Source organism: Alexandromys fortis, unplaced genomic scaffold, assembly GCF_014885135.2.
Source record: "Alexandromys fortis isolate MF-2015 unplaced genomic scaffold, M_Fortis_MF-2015_v1.1 scaffold_528, whole genome shotgun sequence".
Classification (NCBI taxonomy): Eukaryota; Metazoa; Chordata; class Mammalia; order Rodentia; family Cricetidae; genus Alexandromys; species Alexandromys fortis.
Genome location: NW_026068413.1, coordinates 87,271 through 97,904, shown reverse-complemented (window position 1 = coordinate 97,904; position 10,634 = coordinate 87,271). Strand labels below are relative to the sequence as shown.

General features: G+C 49.5%; 1 long non-coding RNA gene across 4 annotated transcripts in view; it reads left to right on the top strand.

The window, feature by feature from the left end:
- The first annotated feature begins 9,376 nt into the window (after positions 1-9,376).
- LOC126495635 (uncharacterized) overlaps positions 9,377-10,634 on the top strand; it is an 18,435-nt gene continuing 17,177 nt past the window's right edge. The window contains exon 1 of one of the 4 annotated variants that reach the window (XR_007590200.1): positions 9,377-9,683. This is a non-coding gene — a long non-coding RNA (uncharacterized lncRNA). The remainder of the gene's footprint in view (positions 9,684-10,634) is intronic. The other 3 variants (XR_007590201.1, XR_007590199.1, XR_007590202.1) reach the window with 3 other exon arrangements.

Here is a 10,634-nt window from a genome sequence, read left to right as displayed (position 1 = left end):
TCACAGTCTTGTTCGGGACAGTCTAAACTTCGGTAGGAGACTTTCTAGTGTGTAGAATCTGGAAAAACAAAAAGCATAAAACAAACAAACAAAACTCAGAACAAACAGAATCTCATGAGAATGAAGAAGTTGTTTCAGAAAGAGAAAGTTAAGGGCCTGGCTGATGTCCAGGTGTTCTGTTTAGAAGTCCATTCGACTGTTGTCACTACAGCTTGGCATGGAAGCTACCATGGATACCCAAGGTCCTTCATTCAGCACGGCTCCACACTATCCTCTAGGAGGATTCATGGATGAGGGAGCCAAAGACTATCAATAAAATGTCTCCATTCTCTTTGCGTTTCTATTCTCTTTGGAGAGAGCTGTGTGGACTCAAGGGAAAAGAGGATGGTAAAGATCACCCAAAGGGAGACAGGAGTGTATTGAAGTAGGGATTCAGAGTACTTTCTGATGGTCTCACGTGAAACACTTCTTTACATCTAATTATTCTCTTCAAATGTCACCATATCTATTGTTGAAACTGTTTAATACTCTGAAGTGTTTTAAATTATGATCCAGTGAGAACTATGTGCTTAGAGGAGACTCTAGGTCACCACCATAAGACCTCAGGGTGAGGGACAAAATGACTTGATTTCTAGTGTGATAGGGCCTCCCTGGTGCTCACAAGTTGAATGTAGCTCTTCTGGGAAGGAAGATGGGTTTTTCCAGGAGGTGTGGATGAGCCAGTTTCACTGTAACTCTCTGACAATTTGAACCAAGAGTTTCTGTATAGGCAAAAAGCTCATTTATGCTCGAGGATTGTCAAATATTAAGATTATGCGATAACTCAGACATCTATCAAGTGTCCCAAGTGTTTCCATAGCTTGTGAAAAGGATTTTTGGTTCCAATCATTGGCAGTAGAATCCAAGTCTATTTTTTAATATTTATTTATTTATTATGCATACAATATTCTGTCTGTGTGAATGTCTGCAGTCCAGAAGAGGGAACCAGACCTCTTTACAGATGGTTGTGAGCCACCATGTGGTTGCTGGGAATTGAACTCAGGACCGGGGTTCAATACCCAGTACCCACATGGCAGCTCACAACTGACTGTAACTCCAGTTCCAATGGATCTGACACTTTCATACAGACATAAGTGCTGGCAAAACACCAATGCACAGAAATGAAAAAGGTAAATAAAATAATAATGAAGAAAAAAAGAGGAAAAAAGTTCACCAGCTCTTTCCTTGCTGTGTGCTGTGCATATGACCAGCTTCTGTGGCATGGGATGTAAAGGAAAGGCATCTGTGTTGTCAATGGTCTGCAGTCTCTGGGTCTCCCATCTGTACCCAGGACACAGGGAATCTCTGTCCTTGTCCACTTGATGGCACAGAAGCAAAACTGAAGGGGTATGGGAGATGATGCAGACTAAAGGTAGGGACTCCCCGGACATGAGAACCTGGACCAGCATCCCGCCTTCTCCTGAGTGTTATCAGGACCCTGGGTTTCTTCAACTGTATTTCTCATGGATGGTCCTCAGGTTTCAGAAGATGGCAGGTGGACCTCCTGTGTGCCCCTGTCCTTGACTTTCTCCTTCACTGCCTTTGGATCTCTTCCCCTTCACACTTCCACCTAGAACTATTCATGTTTCCTCCTCTATTTCCCCAGCATCTCACACAGTTCAAAGCCTGTGACATCCAAAGCTTTACAAACCTTACCTTACTCCGGGAGGTTCTAGGTAGAGGCCAGACTGTTAAGTGAATTGGCTCAGTCTCAACACAGTCTCTAAGAGCTCAGATGTTCCTACCCAGTGCCCACCGGGCCCTGAGAATAATTGCATAATGATGATGGAATTGCCCAGGACTTCCCTTTTGGGGAATATTCTTTTTAAGTGTGTGACTTTTGTTTATGCAGCATTTGTTTAACTATGTGAAGTTGTGTTACTGTGCCTGTCTAAAGCACCTGATTGTCCTAATAAAAAGCTGAACGGCCAATAGCAAGACAGGAGCAAGGACAGGAAGGGCTGGCAGACAGAGGGTATAAATAGGAGGAGAAAGGAGAGGAAAGGAAGGGGAAAGAGAGAGAGAAGAGGAGAGCAGGGGCTAGAGACCAAGCCACATAGGCAGCCACGGAGTAAGAAGGGAAGTAAGATAAAAAGAAGAGAACAGGAAAAGCCCAGAGGCTAAAGGTAGATGGGACAAATAAAGTTAAAACTGGAAAGCAACAAACCAAGCCAAGGACAAGCATCAATAACTAAGAATAAGCCTCCATGTGTGATTTATTTGGGAGCTGGCTGGCATACCCCTCAAAGAGCCAAAAGAGTAAAAGAGCATCACAGTACAGCTTCCGGCCTCTCCTCACCTGGTTCTCAGGTAGAAGTGAACTAGAGGAAAGAGGCAGGCTTAGGCGTAGACTTAAACAAGTTTAGGGCCTCATAGTCCCAAGTTTATCATTTTCTCCAACCTTTGTCCTAGACCATCTGACAGATAGGCAACATGAAGAGACAGGTTTAGGATCAAAATACTGTCTGGGGCTAGAGATGGATCAGCTGTTGAGAGCTTTCTAATTTTTTTAGAGGACCAGGTATTATTCCTTTAAAAACGGTGGGGTGGGGTGTGTAGACGAACACAGGATAGATGAGACACGCGCAAAAGGAAGAGACAAGACACGCGGCTCCCACATGGGTGCACTTTAATGGGGAGAGGGAGACACGATAAGGGATGGGTGTGTGAGACACACAAGGGTGGGGGCAAGAGAGAGCGAGACCTCGTGGAAGCTCGCTTTTTAATGGGAAGCGCAAGGTTATCTGGGAGAAATGACCCTCACCTGGGTACGCCAGCGTGCACAAGTATCGGTAATCCAGGAGAAGTCTGGGAGCTGTAGTTTCCAAGGGAACAACATTCCAACCTTTTTGGTTTTATTTAAAAAAATTGGGAGGGGTCTTAAGGGGTAGGGAATGGGGGCGTAGCCCGGTCTCTCATGATGAGTGTCCGGTGTTCTGTTGGTCCACTGGCGTTCTGAGCTGGCTGATTGAAGAAGTCACTTCCGTCCGGTTTTTTCTTCTGAGTAGCTGGGTCATTGTTAGGATGCTGGAAGGCAAAAATCGCATCAGTGGAGAAAGAAATTAGGGAGAAGAGATCTGGAAGGTTTGAGATCTGGAAGGTTTGGAAGGTTAGAGGGGAAACTTAGGGGTGGGGGAGGAGTCCTAGGAATGAAAGAAAGAAGAAGAGAAAAAAAATTAAATGATACTTATTCCGTTACTGATCCGCTTGTGTTTTACCTGCTTAGGTGGACTGACCTGTTATGTCAAGTGACTTTGTTAAAAATCTGCTTACCGCCGGAGCCCTTGACTTCGTATTTGATGATCTGTAATGACAGCTGAATGGTTATTTAGAATTTTGGAGAAGGAAAGGTGCATTAACGCAGGAGGATTAGGTGGCAGATGGGGTAGGAGGGGCTGAGCCTGGTGTCTTTTGGAACTTGAGGGAACAGGGTCCCGTCTGGGTTACCGTGTATGAAGGATTATCTTGAGCTGTGGAAATAAATGGCTTAAGGTGTGACAAGTGGATCCAGTGGAGAATCCCTTTAAGCTTGCCAGCTGTGGGGGTTAGAAGAATTACTCTAAAGGGTCCCTGCCATTTAGGAGCAAGAGGTGAGGGGCGTTGACCTGGGGGTGAGAGTAATACCTCATCTATTTTAATTGGTGGAGGACATGGGTTAGTGCAAGGCTGAGGTAGAGTGTGATCCGCAAAGTCCCATAGAAGTGAACGTAAGTGTGAAAGGAGGGGAGTGAGCAGGTGATGGGGAGGGGGGAGGTTCCCGGCGAGAGGCCGGGTGTTAAGACCGGCCGCCCATACATAAGTTCAAAAGGTGAAATGAAAAGGGGGCCCTTAGGGAGAGCCCGAAGCCTGAGAAGTGCGAGGGGCAGAAGTCTTACCCAAGCGAGGTGGAGTTCCTGTGACATCTTCATGAGAGCTCCCTTTAAAGAGCGATTAGTCCGTTCTACCTTACTGAGGGTGGTACGGTACATGGAAGTTCCAGGGAATTCCGAGTGCCTCGGACAGATTTTGAGAGATCTGTGACGTAAACTCTGGGCCGTTATCTGACTGAAGGGAAGTTGGGAGTCCAAACCTGGGAATAATCTCTCGGAGAAGAACGTCAGAGACTGTCTGGGCTCTCTTGTTAGAGGTGGGGAAGGCTTCGACCCACCCAGACATTGTGTCCACCAGAACTAGGAGATATTTAATTTTCCTGACTGTGGGCATATGAGTAAAATCCAGCTGCCAGTCGGCTCCCGGGAGAGAACCTCTGGCTTGGTGGGTAGGAAAAGGGAAGCTGCGATATTTGGTCCTGGGATCTGACTTTTGGCAGATCTGACAGGAAGCAGTGGTGGCTTTTAAAAACCTGATATCGTCAGGTGTGGGTTTGACATGTGTTTTTACAAAATGAAGTAGGGCTTTTTCATTGGGATGAAAAAGCTGGTGTAGGTAGGACAGGATCTGTCGGGTGTTGGGAGATGCCTGTGGGACTGTGGGCTGTACTGTAAATACTCCCTGAGGTAGCCGAGGCAGGCCTGTATTCTGGAGTGCTGCCATCTTAGCTGCTCTGTCCGCTCGGTTGTTTCCCTTGGAGACAATGGAACTGTCAGATTGATGAGACCGGCAGTGAATAATTCCTATAGCTTTAGGGAGATAAGAAGCTTTTAGTAAGTTCATAATATGCTCTGAGTTGGTAATGGATCCTCCCTTCGCTGTGAGGAGCCCGCGCTCCTTCCAGATGGCTGCGTGAGACAACAGAATATGAAATGCATATTTGGAATCTGTGTAGACATTTAAAGACTGTCCCATGGCTAACTGAAAGGCTCGGGTGGACAAAAGGGTGAAAGGGTTGGGCACAACCGGGTATAATGGTACCACAGCAGAGTTAATGAGCCAGAGGTCCTGAACCAAACGATAAGTTCCGTTAGATTTTTTGACAGCCAATATTGGGGTGTTGAAGGGGGAAGAGGTGGGACTAAGCAGCCCCTTTCTCAGAAGGTCAGAGACTATAGGTTTTAACCCTCTGAGGCTTTGGGAAGAGAGGGGGTACTGAGCTTGGGTGATGTATCCGGTGGGGTTTTTTAACTGAATAACAACAGGGGGATGGTGTTTAGTGACAGCGGGATTCTGGGTGTCCCACACGAGAGGGTCCACTTGGGAGGCTGGAAGAGGAAAAGGCATGTTAGTATCAGAAGATCGTGGGAGAAGAAGCAGCTGTGTCTCCGACGAATCTGGAATGAAACGAGTTGGGGGCGCGAAAGAAATGAAGGCTCCCATTTCTCTCCCCAAGATCTCTCCCCAAGAGTGGAACTGGGCAGGTTGGTAAAACCAGGAATGAATGGGTGAGCAAAATACCTCTAAATACGCAGTTGAGAGGCGGAATTTGGTGAGGTAGATAAGGCTGTCCTCCCACCCCAACAATAGGGGAGATTGAGGGGAGGTTGGTCCCCAAAATTCTCTTAGAACCGAGTATGTTGCTCCGGTGTCCAAGAGAAATGAGATGAGGCGGCCCGACACAGATAGGAATACCCGTGGCTCCTGGTTGCAGATGGGCGTGGCAGTCAGGTTGTTGATGGAGCCCGGGTACCTTCAATCTTCCAGGGCCAGGCCCAGCAAGTCAGCCTGGGGAACCTCTGGGCCCGTTGGCCCCGCATTACGGAACGCACAGGGGCAGTCCACGGACCAGTGGCCCTCCCTGTGACATTTAGGGCAGGGGCCCCATGGGTTACGATGAGGATTGGGGCACCCCTTCGCCCAGTGACCCGTCTTACCACATTTGAAACAGGGCCCGGGGGCGGAGGGGCAGCGCGAACAGGATGGGCTGTGAGGTCTGTCACCTCGGCTGGCCGGGCGGGTGCAGTAATCACGTGGCAGTGATTCTTGGCTTTGTCATTTCTCGCGTGGTAAACTTTGAAAGCCATCTCCAGGAGCAGTGCCTGTGGAGTCTGGTGACCCTTCTCCAAGTGCCTGAGTTTTCCCTTGATATCTGGGTAGGATTGGTTGATGAAATGGGACATCAGGAGCTGTCTGCCCTCAGTGGATTCTGGATCCATGTTTGTGAACTGTAACATAGCTTTGGTTAGTAGGTCAAGAAATTCAGAAGGATTTTCCTTAGTATCCTGAAAAATTTCTGAGAGTTTGGAATAATCCACCGGTTTGAGAGCAGCCTTACGAAGTCCTACCATGAGACAGGTTAAGAACTGATCCCTGGCCAGAATGCCAGAGGGGGAATTATAATCCCAATGGGGTTCTTGATCAGGCACTGCCTCTGCCCCGGGAGGGTGGGAGGCTAGGGTTTGGTGTACCTCGTCGGCGTACTGCCTCGCCTGTTCCCAGACTCGTCTGCATTCCTCGGGGAGTAAGTTATTAAATAATATAGTATGCACATCGTGAAACGTGAAATCGTAGGACTGAACCAGAAATTGAAACTCCCTTATGAAATTGGTGGGGTCAGCAGTGTATGACCCGAGCAACTTTGAGACCTGAGAGAGCTCTGATAAGGCGAATGGCACATGGACCTTTACAAGACCTTCAGAGCCGGCCACCTCCCGCAAGGGTAGAACTGTAGCTGGCTTAATTTGACCGGGGCCAGTCCCCGCTATGGCCAGTGAATGTGTGAGGGGTGGGGTGAAGGTCGGAGCCAGATGGTGAGTGGGCATTTTGCACCGCGGGGCAGGGGGAGGAGGAGACAGAGAGGAGTCGGAAAGCGCTTCCTGCTGTCTGTGGCGGAAAGAAACTGTTAACTGTCTGCACGTACGGTTGCGCCTGCGGGAAGAGTGAGGTGAAGGTGGATCGGAGAAACTGGACGGGGAACCGGAACGTCGGCAAGAGCGCAAAGTCCTCGGGGAAAGAGACCTGGACCTGGGAAAATGCCTGCATGGTGGGGAACAAGAGGGAGACCTGCGGGTGGAAAGGTTAGAGCGGGGTGCGAGATCTGTTGGAGAAAGAGGGGCGGGTGAGATGTCGCGTGGCCTGGGAGGGCGGGAAGGGGCAGTCCCACAAGGCCGGGGCGGGGGGGGTGGAGGCTCGTCCGCCGGGTCCATGGCCACAGCCAGTGAGGAGGGAAGCTGTCGGGAAGAAGGATCCTGTGGGGAGGACATTGCCAGAAACATGTGAGCAGGTGAACAATGAGAAGTCGTAGACGGTTCAGTCTTTAGAGCCATGTAAAAAAATGCCATTATATATGTCATTTCTTTCCATTTTGCTGAGCGATGACAAAAAATTAGCTAACTCACGTAAGACCTCAGGGTCAAATGAGCCCTGAGAAGGCCAGCGGAGATCGCCCTGTAATTTATAACGGGCCAAGTCTTGGAGCAAAGACGAACGAGTTTATTCATTTTAATGGATGGAATGAGGGTGTGGGGTTTTAGAGATTCCAGGAGCTGACCGAGGGGGGAACCAGGCGGAATGGTCTTAGATGGTCTAGAACCCATGGCAATTGTGGTGCTGACCGCCAGAGGCACACGGAGGTGCAACGGACCGCTGCAGGTCCTCGCTTACAGGCGTCCAAGTAAGGAGGAGGCCGTGCTAGGGCGAGATTGACTCCAAACCGGCAACCGATGGGCACCAAGCCCGGCCGGGAGGAGGGCAATCAGGCCTTTAGGGGCTGACCATACAGCCAGAAAGGTGCCCGCTCCGTTAGCGGGCCCAATGGGAGGACAGGAATGAAGGAAGAAAAGTAGGAAAACCAGGGGCACCAAACCCTGGGGAGAGAACGACTGAGAGCAGCGAGTTCCCAGTGGCGGCAGAACCAAATTAGCCAGGGGCAGAAGGCCAGGAGAGGAGCAGGGAAGGAAGGCAACTCAACCCCGGATTCGCCAGGGGAAGCCGGCCGGACGTTCCCCAGGCGTGCCAAGGAAAGAGAAGCCAGCGGGGTAAACTCACGAATCAGGCAGAATCAGTTGCAGATGTGGTGATGGCCATGGTGAGCGGTGGTGGCTGTAGGTCCCGGTTCTGACTCTGTGTCCGGCGTGAGGTCCCGGGCTCCGGGAGGCGCCAGAGGCCCAGAGTCCGGACCTCGGGTGGAGAATCCGGCACAAAGAAGTCCCCGAGTCATTACGCACAGCACCAAATATTATTCCTTTAAAAACGGCGGGGTGGGGTGTGTAGACGAACACAGGATAGACGAGACATGCGCAAAAGGAAGAGACAAGACATGCGGCTCCCACGTGGGTGCACTTTAATGGGGAGAGGGAAACACGATAAGGGATGGGTGTGTGAGACACACAAGGGTGGGGGCAAGAGAGAGCGAGATCTCGTGGAAGCTCGCTTTTTAATGGGAAGCGCAAGGTTATCTGGGAGAAATGACCCGCACCTGGGCACGCCAGCGTGCGCAGGTATCGGTAATCCAGGAGGAGTCTGGGAGCTGTAGTTTCCAAGGGAACAACACCAGGGTCTGGTTCCCAGCACCTACATCTGGGACACAGCCACCTCTGATTCCAGGTCCAGGGATCCCACACGGTCTTCTTACATCATTAGCTACATGCACTCCTGTGTGCATACCCCATACAGAAACACACATGCATTATTTAAAATCAAACAAAGTCATTTTAAAAAGTTTTATTCCTGATAGAAGCAGAATTGGAGACCTGCTAAAATGTGAGACGGTGAAAGGAGCCCTGAAATCTGACCTCAGGCCTGGCCTCAGGCTGCTGCTGTCAGTCAGACCCCATCCAGCCCTGTCCCTGTGCATTTGAGCTAAGGATGAGAACAGAGCAGGCAAGAAGACTGCTGGAGACCTGACAGGACACAGGCTCACCGAGTCCCCTGGTTCCTCAGAGAGAGTCTTCTAGAGGGAGCAACAGAGAGGAACCTGGTGTATCCTGGTGATCACTGAGGGGCTTCCTGGAAGGACTGCCTGGAGGTGTCTGCCCATCTCTCTCCAGGTTCACATCTCAGAAGGGTGGACAAGTTCTTTGTCCTTAGGCCCTGGTGGCCACTGTGACAGTTTTCTCCCACCCTTGAGTTCTAGCTGGAATGACAACTCCTCAGTCAGTGCTCTGATGAAGAGTGTCTGTCAAGCTGAGGGATCTCCCCCTACAGCTCCACTTTTGTTGAGGTCTGAGGGAAAGCTTCTCTTTGTCAGGATCCAGCTCTGGATTCTGCTGCTAACCCGAGAGATAACTTGAAAGTGTTTGGCCTTCCTTCCCCATCTCTCTCCAACACAAATACTCTTCCACTCAAGCCAATTTAACCAGGAATAAGACAAGAAAGGGATCACAGCCAACTCTTGGGAAATCTTCTCCCTAGACACAGGGGTGACTGAGAACAGTTGGTATTTGAGAGGAATCTTGTTGTTGTTGCTTTGGGGTTGCTGTTTTTCTATCTTTGCATAAATAAGGCACTCCTGGGAACTGGTGTGCCCCTTTGCAGTCCACTAATCCACTGGCTCCCCTCTCTCCCTCTCCTGTCATCACATTGCAGAAAAGAAGGAAGGCACAGTATTTCAGAGCAGCACATTTAAGATTAGAGAAATACTTTCGATTCTCTTTTCCTCATATGGGTGGAGCCCTCCCTAGTGAGTTAGTAATACTCAGGCTGACTTCCTGCTCTCAGCTGTGGGCCACAACTCAGGGACTGGAAGCCTGTGAGAAGACCAAGGATCAGAGCTCACCCTTCCATGACCCTGGCAGGACCTGGGAGACAGAAGGTGGCAGCTTCAGCAACAGGTGAGTCTTTCTCCCTCTGTAACTTTGCCCTCTGACAGCTTGGGTGATTTCGTGTCTTGATTAAGTGGCTGAAGCTTCAGTCAGTCCAAAGTCCTGGACGTGAAGAAGTTCTGCACTGTAGTTAGAGAGGAGAGACAAGAGAGAGGAAGAGAGAGGGAGAAATAGAGACAGAGAGACAGTCAGAGAGTGACAGAGACACACAGAGAGACAGAATCAGACAGACAGACAGACAGAGACAGAGAGAGGAAACACTCTGAGCTTTTAAAACTGAGTACGATATCTGCTGACGAGGCCAGCTTGTCATCAACCACAGTCATAACGTTCTTGTGTGCAGCACAGTCAGCTGTCAGGGACACCTGGTGACCTCTGTGACATGACTCTGTTGTTATCTCATGAAATCTGAGTGTTCTCAGTCCCTCTGCCTCTCTCTGCTTTCACTAAGTCACCTCAGGGAGAAAATTCAAATAGCAGAGTCTCAGAGTCAGCAACTGGCTCTCCTACCTGTCTGGCAGGATTGTCACCTAGGAAGCTGTCCCAGGCTCACTCCTGGTCTGAGCTCTCACTGTCAGATTTGAATCAAGAAGAAAAAAAAAATAGGCCGTTACTAGCTGCGGCCATGGCAAGCTACACGGTTTTACTGTTGATCCTCCCAATCCAAGAGGAGGTGAGATCCTTCCATTTTCTGGTGTCCTCTTCTATTTCTTTCTTCAAAGACTTAAAGTTCTTGTCAAATAGATCTTTCACTTCCTTGGTCAGGGTTACCCCAAGATATTTTATGCTCTTTGTGGCTATTGTGAAAGATGATGCTTCTCTGATTTCCCTCTCTGTTTCTTTATCCTTAGTGTATAGGAAGGCCACTGATTTTTTGGAGCTGTAGGAGTTCTTTGGTGGAGTTTTTGGGGTCGCTTATGTATCCTATCATATCATCTGCAAATAACGAAAGCTTAACTT